Source organism: Myodes glareolus, chromosome 3 (assembly GCF_982192425.1).
Source record: "Myodes glareolus chromosome 3, mMyoGla1.1, whole genome shotgun sequence".
Lineage (NCBI taxonomy): Eukaryota > Metazoa > Chordata > Mammalia > Rodentia > Cricetidae > Myodes > Myodes glareolus.
The window spans coordinates 18,678,966-18,695,159 of record NC_142028.1 but is presented as its reverse complement, the minus strand read 5'-3'; the positions used below and the strand labels follow the sequence as shown (position 1 = coordinate 18,695,159).

General features: G+C 45.0%; 1 protein-coding gene and 1 long non-coding RNA gene across 2 annotated transcripts in view; one reads left to right on the top strand and one right to left on the bottom strand.

Moving 5' to 3' along the window:
* The window catches only part of Etv6 (ETS variant transcription factor 6), a 236,615-nt gene that overhangs the window by 83,835 nt on the left and 136,586 nt on the right, over window positions 1–16,194 (top strand). The gene's annotated exons all lie outside the window — the stretch shown is intronic.
* LOC146895326 (uncharacterized) lies at window positions 11,339–12,274 on the bottom strand. The gene is made up of 2 exons (XR_015001042.2): window positions 12,134–12,274; window positions 11,339–11,917 (listed from the first exon to the last, which is right to left on the bottom strand). It is a non-coding gene; the product is annotated as an uncharacterized LOC146895326 (long non-coding RNA).

Sequence of the window (16,194 nt, the reverse complement as noted above, 5' to 3'; positions counted from 1 at the left end):
CTCATTGCTCTGAAGCGTTTGGAAAAAGAGGGGGCAAAGGAGCAGAGCTGCTTTTTGTCTTTGAGCCCAAACTACTGGAAACTGTTGCATAAGAATAGCACGTCATGGCTGGCGTGGGCATTTTCAGTGTTTTAACTCGATTTACTGAACCTTCATCATCTGTTAGCCCAGTTGTTTGAGTTTCACAGTGACCCAAGAGCCTAAGAACGTGGTTCCTGTAGTTTCATTGGGAAGAATCAGGAAATAATGAGCGTGTTTGTTCAGGTTATACTTTTGTTGTTTTTAGCTTTGGGAGTAGAGGAAGGAAAGCAGATATGGGAGTCTAGGATTGACAGGGCCAAGGGTAAGGCTGGCTGTGGTGGTGTGCACCTGTAACCTCAGCTCTTGGGAGACTGAGGCAGGAAGAACATAAATTTGAGACTAGCCTGAACTGCATAGTAAGACCCAGTCTCGGGGTTGGGGTGTGTATGGCACACTAAGGCTTTAAGGTTTGAGGCAATGATGGCCCTTTGGGTAGAGGTATTGGCTGCTAAGCCTGAGGACCTGAGTTCAACCCTTTGGACCCACATGGTAGAAGGAGAGAACTGACCCCCGAAGGTTTTCCTCTGAACCGCCATACTTACACACAATAGGTAAATAAATAAATACAGTTTAATAAAATGTTTTTAAGCTGCAAAGTTAATTTTAGTAAACAGTTGAGAGGGAGACTCACCAGCGATTGTTGGCGCACGTCTTTAATCCCAGCACTCAAGAGTCAGAGGCAGGTGGATCTCCGAGAGTTCAAGGCCAGCCTGGTCTACAGAGCGAGCTCCAGGACAGGCTCCAAAACTACAGAGAAACCCTGTCTCAAAAACCAACCAACCAAACAAACGAACGAAATTCCCCTTAAGGAAGGGTCCAGAGGTCGATCTTCAGTCGTAGCCATGGAAGCCAGGCAGGGAAGGTGACCTGTCAGACCCTGGCATGCTCTTAGGGAAGTCAGAGTCTAGTGTTTTAGCTCTGCGTGGAGCTTATATTTTACTTCTCTTTTCTCTTAATTAGACCCACACCTTTCCTCGGAGCGCTGAAGGTTATCGCTCAGAAAAGTTTAAACCCGTTTTATGGTTCAAATTTTAGATAGCAGAACACAAACTGTATTCAGCAGGTGCCCAAGAGTTACCACTTGCTGGGCCCTGGCATCACTGGGACTGTACTGGGAGAATTGTGGCCAAGTTTAAGAACGGTTCACATGAGAAAAGTGTGTAGGACACAGCAGTAATTTGGGTTGGGGAGGAGAGCTGAATTTACCAAGCAGCCTCCCGACATTGCTGGGACTGGGGTCCCCAGGGAAGTTTGTGAAGTAGATTAGAGGTGGGTTAGGGGTAGGAGGAGCTCGTGGTCTCAGAGTAGGGAGGGTAGAAGTGTACCCATCACTTCCTCCTTCTCTGTGAGCCACTTCCAGTTCAGAGGACTATCATCAGCTTTGGAGAAAGGAAGAGGAGGTGGATTGTTCATGTGCAGTGTCTAATGATTCTGAAAGAGTGAGCACAATACTGCAGCTTGTACCCTTGGCAGGGCGCTGCCCCTGAATGTAGCCTTCATTCAGTATGCAGTATGGTAGCCATTGCCAGTGGAACCAGGTCACACAGTTGTGAAACTGAGTCTTTACTTCATTTTAAATAAATGCAACTTAAAAATACTTGACTCGGATGTTGTTAGAAGGGTATATAAACTACTTGGGTATGTAAACTGACCCTCCCAACTTGGAGTTTTATTTTGTTTTTGGTGACAGAATCATGCTCTGTAGTCTTGACTGACCTGGAACTATGCAGCATGGGCAGACCTTGAACTCTCAACAATCCTCCTGCATTAGCCTCTTAAGTGCTGGGATTACAGGCATATGCCACCACCCCAGGTTCTCTGACTGTAAACTTTATGATATTTAAATACAGATAAAAACTTTCCAGTGGAAATTTGGTGTCTCCTTAGTGATGGGCAGTATTGAAAGCTAGAGACCAGATTTCAAAGACTTAGTATTTCAAAAGGTAAGATATAGTAATATGTTGAAATTAAGAATTATGTATTGATTATGTGTTGAAAGAATCTTTTGGCTGCATTGAACTAAGTGTTGTACATGATACAATGTATATACTATGTATACACACACATATATAATATATATAAATTTTAAGCCAACTTTATTTGCCTATTTTTCTTACTGTAGCAACCAGGGAGTCTTAGATTACACTAGTGACTTACCGTAGATGTCTGGGACAGCATTAGGGGAGTCAGTCCTATGTGGGGGTCTGTCAAAGAACAGTAACTTTCTACGGAAGTTTACTAGACCTCAAACGCTAGCTGCTCATTCCCCGCCTCCGCCCCCCCCCCCCAGTCTGTTAGCATACTCTTTTATGTGGATGGGTTTGTGGCGACTGAGGGTTGGAAAATAGGTTTTAATAAGAGCAAGTTAATTGAGAAGCTCGCTTTGCTTGTGTGTAATCACAATGATTTCCAAGTGCGCTTTTACCCTCTCACAAACCACCGATTCTCCCTGAACAAAGAAGCATCCGCATCAGCGCTTCTGTCATTTGTGTGTGTTCGACATTTCTCCCAGCCGAACCTTGGTGGCTGTCAGCACGGATTTGACTTGCTGGCAGTAATAATATAATCTTACCAGGGGGGAATTCCGTTGCTGAGAAGGAAATATGAGCCCTTTTACAGGTCCCATTCCAGCCACTAGCTCCAAGTGATTTTAAGAGCCCCTTCAATGTTTTTTATCGAATGTTCCAGATCTTCCTCTTCTGTAGTTGGCAATAACCGGAGCCCACAGTTGGGAATAGTGGTGAAGCTTGATTGGTGCCCTGTAGCCCGTTTGCTTTGCAGGTTGGTTTCTGAAAAATTCAGAGGGAATTTCAGCTTATTTTCCCTAACTGCAGCACCAGGTGAAATCCAGATGTTTGAGGCTAGATCCTGCCACGGTCCTGTCAGGCTTAGAACAGCACGTTGCTTGAAACAAAACAGAAAATGCTCAGAATGCCAAGATGCTTAGGTGCTGTTGAAAAATTTAACTTCCGGGAAGAACTTAGGTGTTCAGTGGCCATTTCCTTGATAGAGTTTTCACTTGAACAGTGAGCAAATAAGTCTGAAATTCTTGAGTAAACCACTCTGGCCCTGTAGGGCTACTTTATACAGATTCTTATTTACCAAGAGCTTAAACATGGTTGTAGGTTAGGTATACTCCAGATGTGGGCATTAGGAATGTCAACTTTATCTGGAACAGTTGTGTGGGCCATTCAAGAGGGTGGGGCTTGATTGATACGTCACAACCTGTATCAGGTTGGCTGTGTGCTGCTTTTGGCGGTCTGACTCCTGTAATATGAATTCTAGTTGGTCTTAATTAATCAAAACCCAGAGTCAGATACAGGGGTTAAAGCTGAAGATCAGAGAAGCAGAGCGGTAAGCCACTAGGGAGACCTTTTACCTCTACCAGTGCTCAGACGGAAGGGGCGATCCTCAGACTCCCTAGATTGCACTGTGTCTCCACCAAACCTCAGACTCCAATGAGCTCTTGTCTCCTCCTCCTTATATACTTCTCTCTGCCCAGACATATCACTCCTGTCTCCACCTCCCTAGTGCTAGGATTAAGTGCTAGGATCACTTTTGTGTGAGTTCTATTTATTTTTAGACAGATTCAATCTTGTGTAGCCCAGGGTGGCCTTGAGTCCTGGGACTGAAGGTATATACCACCACTCCCTGGCCTCTAGTGGCTTAGCTCTGCACTCTGATCTTCAGGCAAACTTTATCAAAACACAAACAAAATATCACCACAGACTCCTGAGGGGTTAGGAAGACATGATGGCGTTTGATGGAAGGGGTTTCAGCTTGGGGACAAACCCTAGCGGGTTTAAGGTTCCTAGTAGTTTGTCTTGTGCTGGGGATTGTCATGGCTTTACACATGCTGGTTAAGTGTTCTGTGGATCAGCCATGCCTCCAGCCCCTGGCTTCTAAGGTTTCACTAAAAAGTCAACTACGGGGCTGGAGATGCTTCAGTGCTTAAGAGCATATTGGTCTTCCAGAGGCCTCAGTTCAGCCCCCTCAGTTCACATTGGACTGTTCCGAGGCACCTGTAATTCCAGCTCCAGGGTTTCCAATGCCTTCCTCTGACATTTGCACCACCATGTGTACACCCATACGGACAGAAAGATACACACACACACACCCACACACCATAAAATATAATCAAAACAACAACACAACAAACATAAATCTTGATAAAGCAGGGGTGTTTGCTCAGATTTGTTATCATCAGCATGGCTCAGTGTGCAGAAATGTGGACCTGACCACCAGTTGCAAGATTCCTTTTCCTTTAGTCAGAAATGTATCCCATCGGTCACCCTAATATAGAGTACCAACAGCAGACTAAGGGAATTTCCTCCCAAAGTCTAGCTTGGCCAACCTAAGAGTCTACTGCTGTTGCAGATGAGTGAGAGGTGACTTAGATGCAGGTGACTAAAATGTAGCTACATCAGTGAGAAACACACCGCAGCATGGGTGGCAACTCACAACAACGGCCTTTTGGAGCTCTCCATAACTGCGGCCAGTCTGCCGTAGCACGCATCTCCTCCCTCCCGGCAATCGTCCATGAAAATTAACTTTCTAGATGGGGCTTTCCTGGGAAGCTGGAGCTGCTGGAGCCCTGGAAGTCTTAAGAGCCTCCTTCCTCCCTAGAGGAGGCCATGTTTGAGTCAAGGGAAAGCACAACTACCCGAGTCCTGACTGCCATCTCGGGGCCGTTCCCTCCGAAGACTAAACAGTGGCTTTCTAGGCTCCACGCTACCTGTCCTGTCTTTAGTACAGTGGTCTTCAACCTTCCTGAGGCTGTGACCCTCGAATCCAGTTCCTCATTCACTGCTACTTCATCACTGTAATTTTCCTACTGTTATGAATCTTAATGTAGATATCTATGTTTTCCGATGGTCTTAGGTGACCACCCCCCCCTCCCCAAGGAGTTCACGACCCACAGGCTGAGAACTACTTCTAGGAGAAGGGTCTGAGTCCCAAGTAGGTGGAAGAGAAGGAAGGATGGACCAGAAAGGGAGTAAGCTCCATTTCCACCTGCTTCTCTGTTAACCTTGCCATGCTCCTGCCGCATATACCTCAAGGACAGAGAACCAAGTTCTGTACCAAGCTTTAGAAGCTGGAGCTGGGCAGGTTCCGTGGGTGGCCCCTGGGGAAATTGGGACAGTAGAGAGAGAGGAACCTGTGCGGAGCAGTTCTTCATGTGTAGGTGGGGTGGTATGTCCCAGAAGCTCCCTGTAGTACACTGGTCACCTGTTTCATGGTGAAAGACAGCACAGTGGTAATTCACTCAGGAGGGGGCACAGGTAGCACAGAGATTAATAAGGCTGCCAAAATTCTGTTGTGAGGCAAAATCATTTACCATATGTCTTCATTAATTTTACTTGTTTCTGTCTTGATTTCAGACGGTGATTCTCAGTCTCCACTGCAAACATCAGAATCTAGGAGGGCTAATGTTAATTAATATTAGGCTCACATCCCCACAGACTCTGATTTGCTTGGATACTGGGGCTTATTTAATTTGTCTAAGTTCTTCTGGGTAATTCTGATGTTCAGCCAAGATTGAGAATACCTGATCAAAAGTGGGTGTTTCCTAAATTGTTAACTGATCCCAAATCCCCAAGGTACATGCGTATCTAAGTATATTTTTATATACCATTGAATAATTGAATAATAATAGTTTTAATGAAGACATGAGATCTTATATACAATAAATGGTTAATTGGTCTTTAAAACATGGTAAGAATATAGTACTTGAGCTTCCTTATATTTTTAGCCGCTTCATATTCTGCTCACTGGTGTTATTATTGCACATGTATACTTTCGTATTTCATTCTCATTTCAGTTGCTTATTGTTGGGAGCAGTATTAATGCCAGTGGCATCTCTGTAGTAATAATCACTTAGCAGCAAGACTTGTTTCAAGAATAAATCACCAGAAACCCAAACTCCCAGATCTCTCTAACCATGACCACAGTGAGGAAGGAGCTGGCTCTTTCTAATCCTGAATCTTTGGGCCGACGAGTCGGAAAATACCCTAGGTTTTGTTTCTGACAAGTACAGATAGAGACTTATTTTCTGAAGGTAGAGGCCCAAGCATGCCACACTCAGGACTGGTTGCAAGGATTCTGCCTCCTCGGATTTGGTGCCTTCACATTGAAGACCAGTCGTCTCCCATTTAAAACACCAGGATAGGTTTAATTCTTAAAGTCTGCGGTAGGTGGGACTTTCCGTCACTCTTCAGAACTGGACCTTGTCTGTACCGAGCTCCTGTCATTCAGAAAGCCCAGAAACAGTGTATAAGGCTCTTCTCATTTTTTTCAGCAGCATGGTGTAGCAGTGAAGGCTGGATGTTATTAGCCTGGTGTCTCAGGAACACTGGGATGGGGACTTACTACTTCTTTATTGCTTTTAAACAGTGTTAAGTGGTTGCATTGCAAATTGTTTTGGTAGTAAACATTTGCTAGAGACGTAAATCTTTTCTGACTTAATTTAAGCTCATTTCTCTAGACACAGTTTTCGGGACTTTGTTTCCCTGCCCCCTTTCCATTTAGTTTGATTTCTCATCCCAAAGCAGCCTAAGAATCACCTAATAGGTCCAGAACAAGAAAATTCTTCTAACCTTGATAGTTCTTGTGGCCTGCTGGAGTTAGGGGGATCAGCTAAGACCCCAACTTCCCTGGAGCAGCCTAGCCTGGGCCAACAGCACAGCTCTACAAAATGCAGACTGTCTCTGAGTGTGGCGGACACTGGGATTAGAATGTAAACCTGTCCTCACTCTACCGGCTGATTTTGAAAACCTTAAGTTTCTTACTGGCCACAAGTGGCCCACTTAAGCTGTGGTGTGTTATAAAGAGACATCACGGGACCGAAAGTCTTCTCAGTTTTAAAAGAGATCTAAGCTGCTGCCACCGCCCCGACCCCATCCCACCCCAACAGCCTGGCTGCCAACTTGCTGGCATTGTGAGCCTGACTTCGAGGTTATAGTCATTAAAGAGAAGAAATAGAGTGGTGCTGTGTAACAGAGAAGAAAACTACGGGGAGGGTGGGGAGGAAGGTGAGCGTTTAGGAAGCCACACAAAGGAGGTGAGCGTTTAGGAAGCCACACAAAGCAGGTAGTGGGATTCATAGTTACTGCGCTGGTGCCTTAGCAGCATGCAAGAGTCTGACCTTGGACTTCACCTCAGCCCAGGCTTCCAGTGCCCTAAATCCCAGGATAGCTCCCACACCAGGAGCACAGCGAGTGATTCACAGGGGCTATCGTGTGGCAGTGGCACATGCCTGGAAGGTCTCTTCTCATTTGTGGGACGAAATTGAGAAGCCTCACTAATAGCGCCCCCGATACAAGTAAATAGCAACTCTCTCAGTTCATTGCTTGTTAGCCCCAGGCAGGGACTGCGCAGCTTGGCTAATTGTAATAGCCAAACCATTAAAGGGAATAGCATTAATGGAGGAGAAAGCCACTAATATGGGAGCTGAACTTGGCCACTGTGTTGTGCCCAGGGTAGAGGCTGCTGCTAACTGAAGTACCTGTTTGTTCTGCCTCTGGAAACTGCTGGGAAGAAAGGATTTAGTGGCCCTCTTTCAAATGGGGAATCCAAAACTCAGGGGCATCGCTGGGTAACTCTGACATTGAACTGAATTTTTCCCAAAGGTAACACTCAATGCTTATGCATAAGTAAAAATACTCACCTTTCCTATGGTGAAGAATGCCGCTGGAACACTCTGAGAGCTCACATACTTTTATGGCGTCTCCAGGAGCCGGGGGATGAACTGCCAAGCTCACCAGTTCTCAGCTTCGAGCAATTGTGGCGTCATCGCCGGGACTAGGGTTCAGTCTAGGGCTGGGAATGGCGTGAATTTAATTTTCCTGTCCAGATCTGAAGCTTGTAACCCTGCTTGCATGTGCATGATGCTGGAGCCCCGCCAAATGAGCTAACCATCCGTGCATCCAAAGAGCTGGGCCGGCTCCATCGTCCTCCCTGGAAACCACAACCTGGCATTAAAAGGGATCCCAGCTTTGGCTGCCGCTTGCTATTCATGTCAGAAATAGCTGAGAAATTCAGAAAGTTTAAAAAAAAAAAAGAAAAGAATTTTATGCCATCCCAGGACTGGAAAGGATCTTAATTAAAATATTTTAAAATTGGAACAATAAGGAAATGTATTTGAGTTGGTTTTTCTTTTTGTTTTTTTAAACTTTTGTACCCTAGTTCTAAAAGCTCCTGCTTTTAAACCTTGTATTCACTACAAGCTTAGGGTCTAATTGATAGACAAGTGGGTATAATGTTCAGGTTGTGTTTGGGGCCACTTTTGCGTACACTATCGTTAACAAGATTTGGCTTCCCAGAGAGTCTCAGACTCTATCAAAGCAGCATCTTAGAATTATAAAGCCCTTGTGTGAGCCCCCAGTGCATGCGGAATCCGCTTTTAGAAAACCTCCCTGTCTGGGCCTCAGTCAGCTTTAGAGGAAGCAATCCCACACAGGCAATGCTGGAGCTGTTGGCTGGTCCTTTCCCCTAGAGCTCAGATCTGCATTACCTGGCTCCGCCTCCTAAGTCTACAGTTGCTGTTGTTTTAGTTTGAGAAAGTGTCCTCCAAAGGTGTGGCACTCCTGGATGGTAAAACAACCTTTGAAGCAATGGGAACTTAGGGACTGGAAGGATGCCACAGTGGTTAAGAGCACTGGCTGCTCTTGTAGAGGACCTGGGTTTGATTCTCAGCACACACAAGGTGGCTCACAGCTGTCTGTAACTCCAGTTCCATGGGATCACATGCCTTCTGTGGGGCTTCGTGGGCACCAGGCACATGAGTGCATATGTGGGCACATGAGGCAGATGACTTTTTTTTAAGGGGTAGGGGAAGGAAGGGAAGAAGAGAGAGATTAGAACTAGTGAAAAGATCTTCAGACCATTGGGGACATGCCCTTGAAAGGGACATTGGGATAGACCAGTCCCTCCTTTTCTCTGTTTGCTTCTTTGTTTTAAGTTAAGTGATCTAAGTTCTCCTGCCAGCTTGTGCTGCCTGGTCACAGACCCAGAGCCACAAGATGTGTTGATTCCGGGCTGGAACCTCTAAAATTGGTAGACAAGACCAGACGTCCTCTTCTTGGTACATCGATTGTCTCCGTACTTGGTATGGAATGCTGACTGATACCCAAGGGTTCTCTCGTTCTTATACTTACTCGTCTGATACTGAAAGCTGTCGTTGAGGATCCAAAGACTTAGAGGGTCGGAAGACCACCGGCTACTTTTATCCTTGCTGACTTTACCCTTCCTCATTTAGGAGTGTCCATCCCCAAGCCCTTGACAGAACCTTTCCTGGACAATGTCCACTGTGATTCCTGAGGTCAGACCTCCCTCCTTATGGCATAAGATGTTCCTGTTGTATCAAGTCAGTGTTGACGGGGTCCTGTCCTCCTTGCTTTTTTTTTTTTCCTTTTAAATCTCATCTACGTATTTAGATTTGCTGTTCTTGAAGAATTGGAAAGAATTCAGTAAGAGAAATGGCTTCTTGTTGTTAAAGAAAACATTAGAGATAAAGAGTAAGATATTTTTGCCCAGCAGTAGCCAAGATCAGATTTCTTCTGTACAGTGTAAAGCAGTTAAACACACAAGCAATCTCTAGATGCTTCACTGGTCCTACTGATTGTCTCAAGTAAACACACACCCCTGTGTGAATTCTAATGGCCGTTCCTGTGCAGAGGCCATATGGGGACAGACTTCACAGACATTATATACTCTCTTTGTTTTAGCCAAATCCGTTTACTTACTGCTCATAAGATATATTGCAGGCTTAGGAACATGGGTACCTAGGCTTTGACAGTTCTGTTGGATGAGCCACTGGGGTCCCCTGAGAACTGAGGTCAGGTGCAAAGCTAGGAGCTATCCCAAGGACACCGCACTTCATACAGCTGCAGCTCAGGTCTTAGGGTTCCTCGTAAGCTACAAAGCCACTATTGAATGGCCGATGGTACTTAAATGCAACTTCTTGTTCCTCCTCCTTAGAGGCAGTTCACTGGAGTGGAGTTAGACCAGCCTACACCTACATTCCCAGCGCTGCGGTCTCCCAAGTTGGTGACTGAGCAGGTTGCTTAATCTCACCCTACAATCTTCAGATCAGGTTTCCTACTGTGCACTGGAGATAAGGATGGTGTCCTGGCAGCTTTCTTGTGGGGTTGAAGTAAAACAGCCCCCAATGAGAAGCGCACAACTTCTCTTAATGGTTTCTGGATTTTTGAAGTGACTATTATCTTCCAGCTATATTTATATTCTGAGATGGATGTGCCTAAGTGTTCATATGTGATATGGGTAGAATGATACAGCATTGTTTTTCTTATTATTATTGTTTTCTTTTGTTGTTGTTGTTGATTGTTTGCAGTGCTGGGGCTGGAACCCAGGACCTTGTGTGTTTTAACTAAACTCTCCCACTGAGCTACACCACTAGCTCCACCATAGAATTTAATTTCTAGAAACCCAACGACTTACAAGTTGTTTAATTAATAATGCCGAGTATAGGCGTAGACTTGGTGAACACTGAGATACTTCTTAATGTTAGGGAAGGAAGCATCTTAGTGATGCTTTAGTGCGAGGCTTAGTTACAGAGCTTATTATGAGTGTAACACAGCTGGTAAGTGTGGGGAAAAGGAAGGTTGAAGGCAGTATGATTTAACTTTGTCCGTTTGACAGACACAATGTATTGTATTCTCATTTTAGGGTGAAGCTGGTGGTGCAGGCAAGAAACCACCAGTTTTGTTTATCTTCATAGACTTCCAGAGAAAACGGTGCGTGGTTAGGTCGACAGAGCCTAGTTCTTGGGAAGAGCCCCACCAGCTGAGTGTGTGACTGTCCGGCGCACCCTCTTCCTAGGGCAGCTTGGGCCATTAGGCCAACTCGGGGAGGAGGCTTCAGAGACCAGGAATGTGGTTCCCACCCATGTGACTTCCCACAGGGAACTCCCATTTGTCTTCCTTGAGATACTGTTGTGTATCCTGCCAGCGAGTTTTAAAAAGCAGACACCATTTGGGTTATCCAGGGGCTGTCCACATAGACGTTTCTCTTGGGATGGCCCTGGTTGCCAAGGAGCAATTGGGCTCTTGGTTTTAGAAGTCTCCTGAACCTTCCTGGGAGGAGAAGAAACCACCGTAACTTCACTTCTACATGTGCTTGTCTGTTTTACGGTTCATGTGTGTCTGGATACCTGTGATGGTCTTTCCTCGCCCCAGTCTCTGGGGCACATAGTCTTTCTAGGGACAGTTCAGAAATAATATCCATGGCTGCATGTACATAGTTTATCACGTCTTTTAAGTTTATTACACTGGGTCAGACAAAATAGTGAATTTATTTATTTTTTAGCAAGTAAGAAAATAGATGTTTGGGAATCTGTTAGTTTAGGTTTTTATTTGCATCTGTAATGCCAAAGACTTAGAAAATGGTACAGGTACATTTTTATTCATCCGTTTTAAAAAAATCATGTAGAGATAATGGTTTGTTAATAAAAGCGTGCTCATGAAAAGTATATTTAGTGAAAACCAACACCACCAGCCTTGAATCATTTTGCAGCCAGAATATATTTAAATAATTGTATGCTTTAACTGTCCTGCTGCTTTGATAAAAAGCAGCTTAACAAAGGCTTGCTTTGGTTCACAGTTCCATGGATCCATCATGATCAGGAGATCATCGTAGCGAGAGGCTGAGACAGCTGGTTCTGTTGCTCCTCCAGTACAGAAACAGGGTGTCCATGTTTAGCCGACTTTCTCCTTTGTGTCTAGTCCAGGACCACAGCCCAGGGAATGGTGCACCCACAGTAGGCTGGTCTCCTCGCCTCGGTTATCCTAATCACCGGCATGCCTACAGGCTCATCTCCCTGTTAATTTCAGAGCTGATTGAGCTGGCATTTGAGAGAGGCCATTAACCATCACATTGAATATTCCTGCTTGTTTAGTAATCACAGAACAGACCTGGTCAGAGAGGGGTTTCTTCTGTGCAGTCTTTTGATATTGGCTACACAACAAGCATTAGTTTTCCCCCTAACTTTTAGGGACTGGGCTGGTCTGATCTCTCTGCTGTTTATACATCTTACCTGGGTTTAGTGTCTCTTGTGGTGGTGGTGGACAGTAGCATGCAGCGGGAGAGAGGCACCTGTGGTAGAATTCTTCTCATAACTCCAGGAAGCAGTCACCATTCGGTCCCATGACACTCCTCAGGACTTTCTACGTAGTCTTCAGAAACAAAATTGGAGATAAAATCTCAGTGTTTACACTCTAGTTGAAGCAATCTCTAGAAACAGCTCCTCAATCAAGGACATCTAAGCTTCTTGAAATAACTCATTAACCGTCTTTGCACAAGAACACCGGCTTTATTCCTGTTCTTGATTCACAAAATGCTTTGTCTGTATTTCCAGAAGGTGTTTGATTAGCAGTAGGCGCTAACCTAGCCAACCCCTCAGCCTTTTCACATAATGCTGTAAGAACAAGCATGTGAATAGACCAGAGAAGTCCTCATAATTTGCAGCAATTCTATATTGAATAATTCAGAAGAGGGAAGTCCTCGTGGCGTTAATAATTCTGTGCTTCTGACCCTTCTAGACCATGTGGCCTGAGGACGGGGGAGTGGAAGCGAAGATGCTGTTTTCCTGTACTAGATGAGTGAGCCTCTTTTACATGGCCGTTTCAAGTGGACAGGCTAAAAATAAGTAGAATAAAATTGGTACCCTTCATTAGCCCTTCATGCTCTGGACGGCATTAAAGGGAGATGTAAATAATTTCAAATTCAGTGAGGTGCTCTTATAGGAACATGGCGTTTTAAAAAGCTTTCTGTAATGGTTAGTAACATTTGCATTTCAGCCCTCGCCTTCAACCTTCAACTTTCCTTTGCCTCACTGAAGTTCTTTTGTACCTTCTTCACTCCTCGTGGAGATTTCAGTTGATGTCAGAAGTCACAGCACTTCCCTTTGGTCCAGCCACTTGGCGTGGCAGGTTGTGTCTGCAGACTTGAGAGCAGCATCCCCCGCCCCCAGCATCGAAGCAACCACGCACCCACCCACCCACCCACATCAGCACGTTTAATCACAGCGTTGACTTCCATCCGTGGCTCATTCTTTACAACACCTGAGTGCGTTCATATCACTGTCTGTACAATTTAATTTAATTAGAGCCATGCTTATAATCCTCGTGGGGAAAAATCCTTAGTGCTCCCAGTTTTAAAATAAAGTGCCTTTGGCTTTCATCTGGCTGACAATTTGCTTTAGAGGTGAACGGGCCAACAGTTGCTAATCTAGACACCTTTTCTTTGGGTAGAGTGAAACAAGAGCAGTAACGGTGGTGAGAATGAAGGAGCCACATGATTTAGAATGTTGGATGTGAGTCCCCTTTAAGCCCCTCTGTGTAAAAGTCTCAGAGATGGTCATGCCTAGTTTTTCTAGTAACTGGTAGCTGCTGATGAGCCAGTATAGATGTTAAGTGCATGGCTATGGTGAAAGAGTAAAAAAAAAACTTAGTACCATGTAAGTCAGGCTAGAAGTTAGACCGACAAAGTACATTCAGTCTTCAGCGTGGGCTTCCTAGTTGTTTATTCTGTTCCTCTCAGAAAAGAGCCCGCATACCAGGTAACAGTCTCCCAGGGTCTTTGCTGGCTGCTAAGCCCCGGGGTCCAGTAGGTAGTCATTGCTGCCCACAGGTTGCTTTCCCTTTTGTGGTTGAAGTAGCGACTCCCGTGGTGTGGATGGGGTCTGACCCTTTCACAGCCAGACCTCCGCTCACGGCTTCCCAGTCAGGTTCCAGAACCGCTCAGGCTCTGGCCTGCTGCCGGTAGATCTCATCATGCAAGAGTATGACTCTATCTAATACTGCTGGACAGGGAGCATCACACAGGGTCCCAGAGCCAGCACTGACACATGCCATCAGTGTAGCTGTGAGGTCAGGACCTTTGTAGACGTGAACGCTTACTAAGCAGCTGCCGTGTGCCAAAGGCACAGCACAATGATAAAATCGCAGCCAGGAATATATGCACTGTGACGGTGACTCCAGCCAGTCCCTGGTTGCTGGGCTGGTGGTGAATCTCCCACAATGCAAAGTAGAAACTTCTGTAGTGGGAGACTGTCATGAAGTGGCTTCCTCTCTTACAGACAAGCATGAGGTTCTTGGGAAATACCCCCTCCCTCTCTTTTTTCTCATCCTTGTGCCGTGCCATTTGAAGACCCCTTGACAATACCAGGCTTCTCCATCAATAGTTTCACTTATGTAAAAAATAAACAAAACAAAGCTGTTTGTGGACCTGGAGTTAGCTATTGATATCTAGATGTAATTAGACTGGGGGCTTATTTGAAGAGCGTAGAGAATTTATTCGATGATGTCATGGTCGTGTGCTTGAAGTGCTCAAATGCTTATTTGCACCTGGGATGGGGCAGCCTTCTCCAGATTTAAGATGCACTTTGCATATATGCAGTTATAGATTGTTGCCTCTCTTACCCACAGGCCCCAAAACAGACACTCAAACACTAGAAAGAGTAACTTATGTGTCTATTAGAATGACTTGAAATACTCAGTGTGTAGGGTTTCTGTCCGTTTTGTTTTGTTTTGTTTTTGAAAAAGGGAAGTTGGATGTTTTGCATCTTGAGACATCTTGGTTGACGTCGAAATCCAGTCTAGGTACGTGGGCCTGCCTTGGATGGAGAACGTCACCAGGATCATTGAATGATGCGTGTTTAAATGCTACTCTAGCTGAATCCTTGCTGCTTGAAGATGCCTTAGGGAAAGTATGGTGATTCCATCTGGAAACTATAATTAATATATATATATATGTATACGTATGTATATATATGTGTGTGTGTATGTGTGTGTATACACACACACACACACACACACACACACACACACATATATATATATATATATATATATTCATTTAAAATTGAAATTTACCACGCCAAGCGCTGAACTTTCCAGGCTCTGAGCAGAAGAAAGCTTGACTTTGGTTCCAGGGCCAAGAGGACTCCTGGACTTCCCCTTCCTTCCCCTTGCCTATTTGATGAAATATGCAGTGTTAAAGATCTGTCTTTCCAAAAGAAAATATAAGGACCTGCCACGCGTGCCCCCCCCCCACTTTTTGAGGCTCAGTCTTAAGTAGCCCAGGCTGGCTCTTTTGAACTTCTTGTATCTACCTTTCGAGGACTGTGCACCTGGCCAACCCCTCCTGGCTTCACCCTCGTCTAGAATTTACTATTGCCCCTGCACTTTATTTTCCTAGTCTCAACTTACTGATCTTTCCTCCAGGTTGATTTTTGGACCTTGCATTTCTCTCTTTTGTTTGTCCAGCTAAATCAAAGGCACTGTTGGACTGCAAGTCGGGCTGGTGGTTGATCTGTAGATTATAGCTGCAAATTGTGTGTCTGCTCTTGCTGGCCACAGTAGTTGTTTCCAAGTTACTGTTATAAAGACCCTTCTCCGATCGCTCGTTGGGCTTTAAGTGATCCAGCGAATACTGATTGTGTAAAGTTGAACGGTGGATCTGTTGTAGCCCCGCTCATCTCCTTGTCAGTTGACGAATATCTCAGTCATGGTCAAATAGATTTTAAAAGACCCCTGGAATACTTCAAAGAGAAAGGAAATAATTGCTTGTGATGGGAAGGAAGAAAGAGCAAGGGGATCCTTGTTCATGTAGATATTGAAGAAGAGACGTTTAAACACTGGCTGTTTGGGGTTGTGGTTTTGATATAGCGAGATAGTGAAAGAGAATGTAATTAAATCATCTGGGGCTATAACTCAGTCGGTAAAGTGCTTGCTGAGTGTGTATGGAGCTCTGCGTTCAGCCCTTAGCACTGAATAACCAGGCATGGTCATGCGTGTGTGTAATCTCAGCATTCAGAAGATAGAAGCAGGGGTATCAGGTTTTGTAGGCCAGCCTGAGCTACGTACATAGTGAGTTGGAGGCCAGCCTGGGCTGTCAGAGACCACTTCTCAGAAATGAAGACAAAAAAATAAATCTAGATCTTAAGTCTTTGGACTTAGAAATCGTTACTTTCCCACTTACTGGTACAGCTCGCTCTTGCTGGATTCGAGTATCGAATCATACTCTGATTAGAAGCTGGGGATCTTGCCAGAGAAGCGGAAGCATGGTTTGAATGCATTGGTGACATTCAGTGTG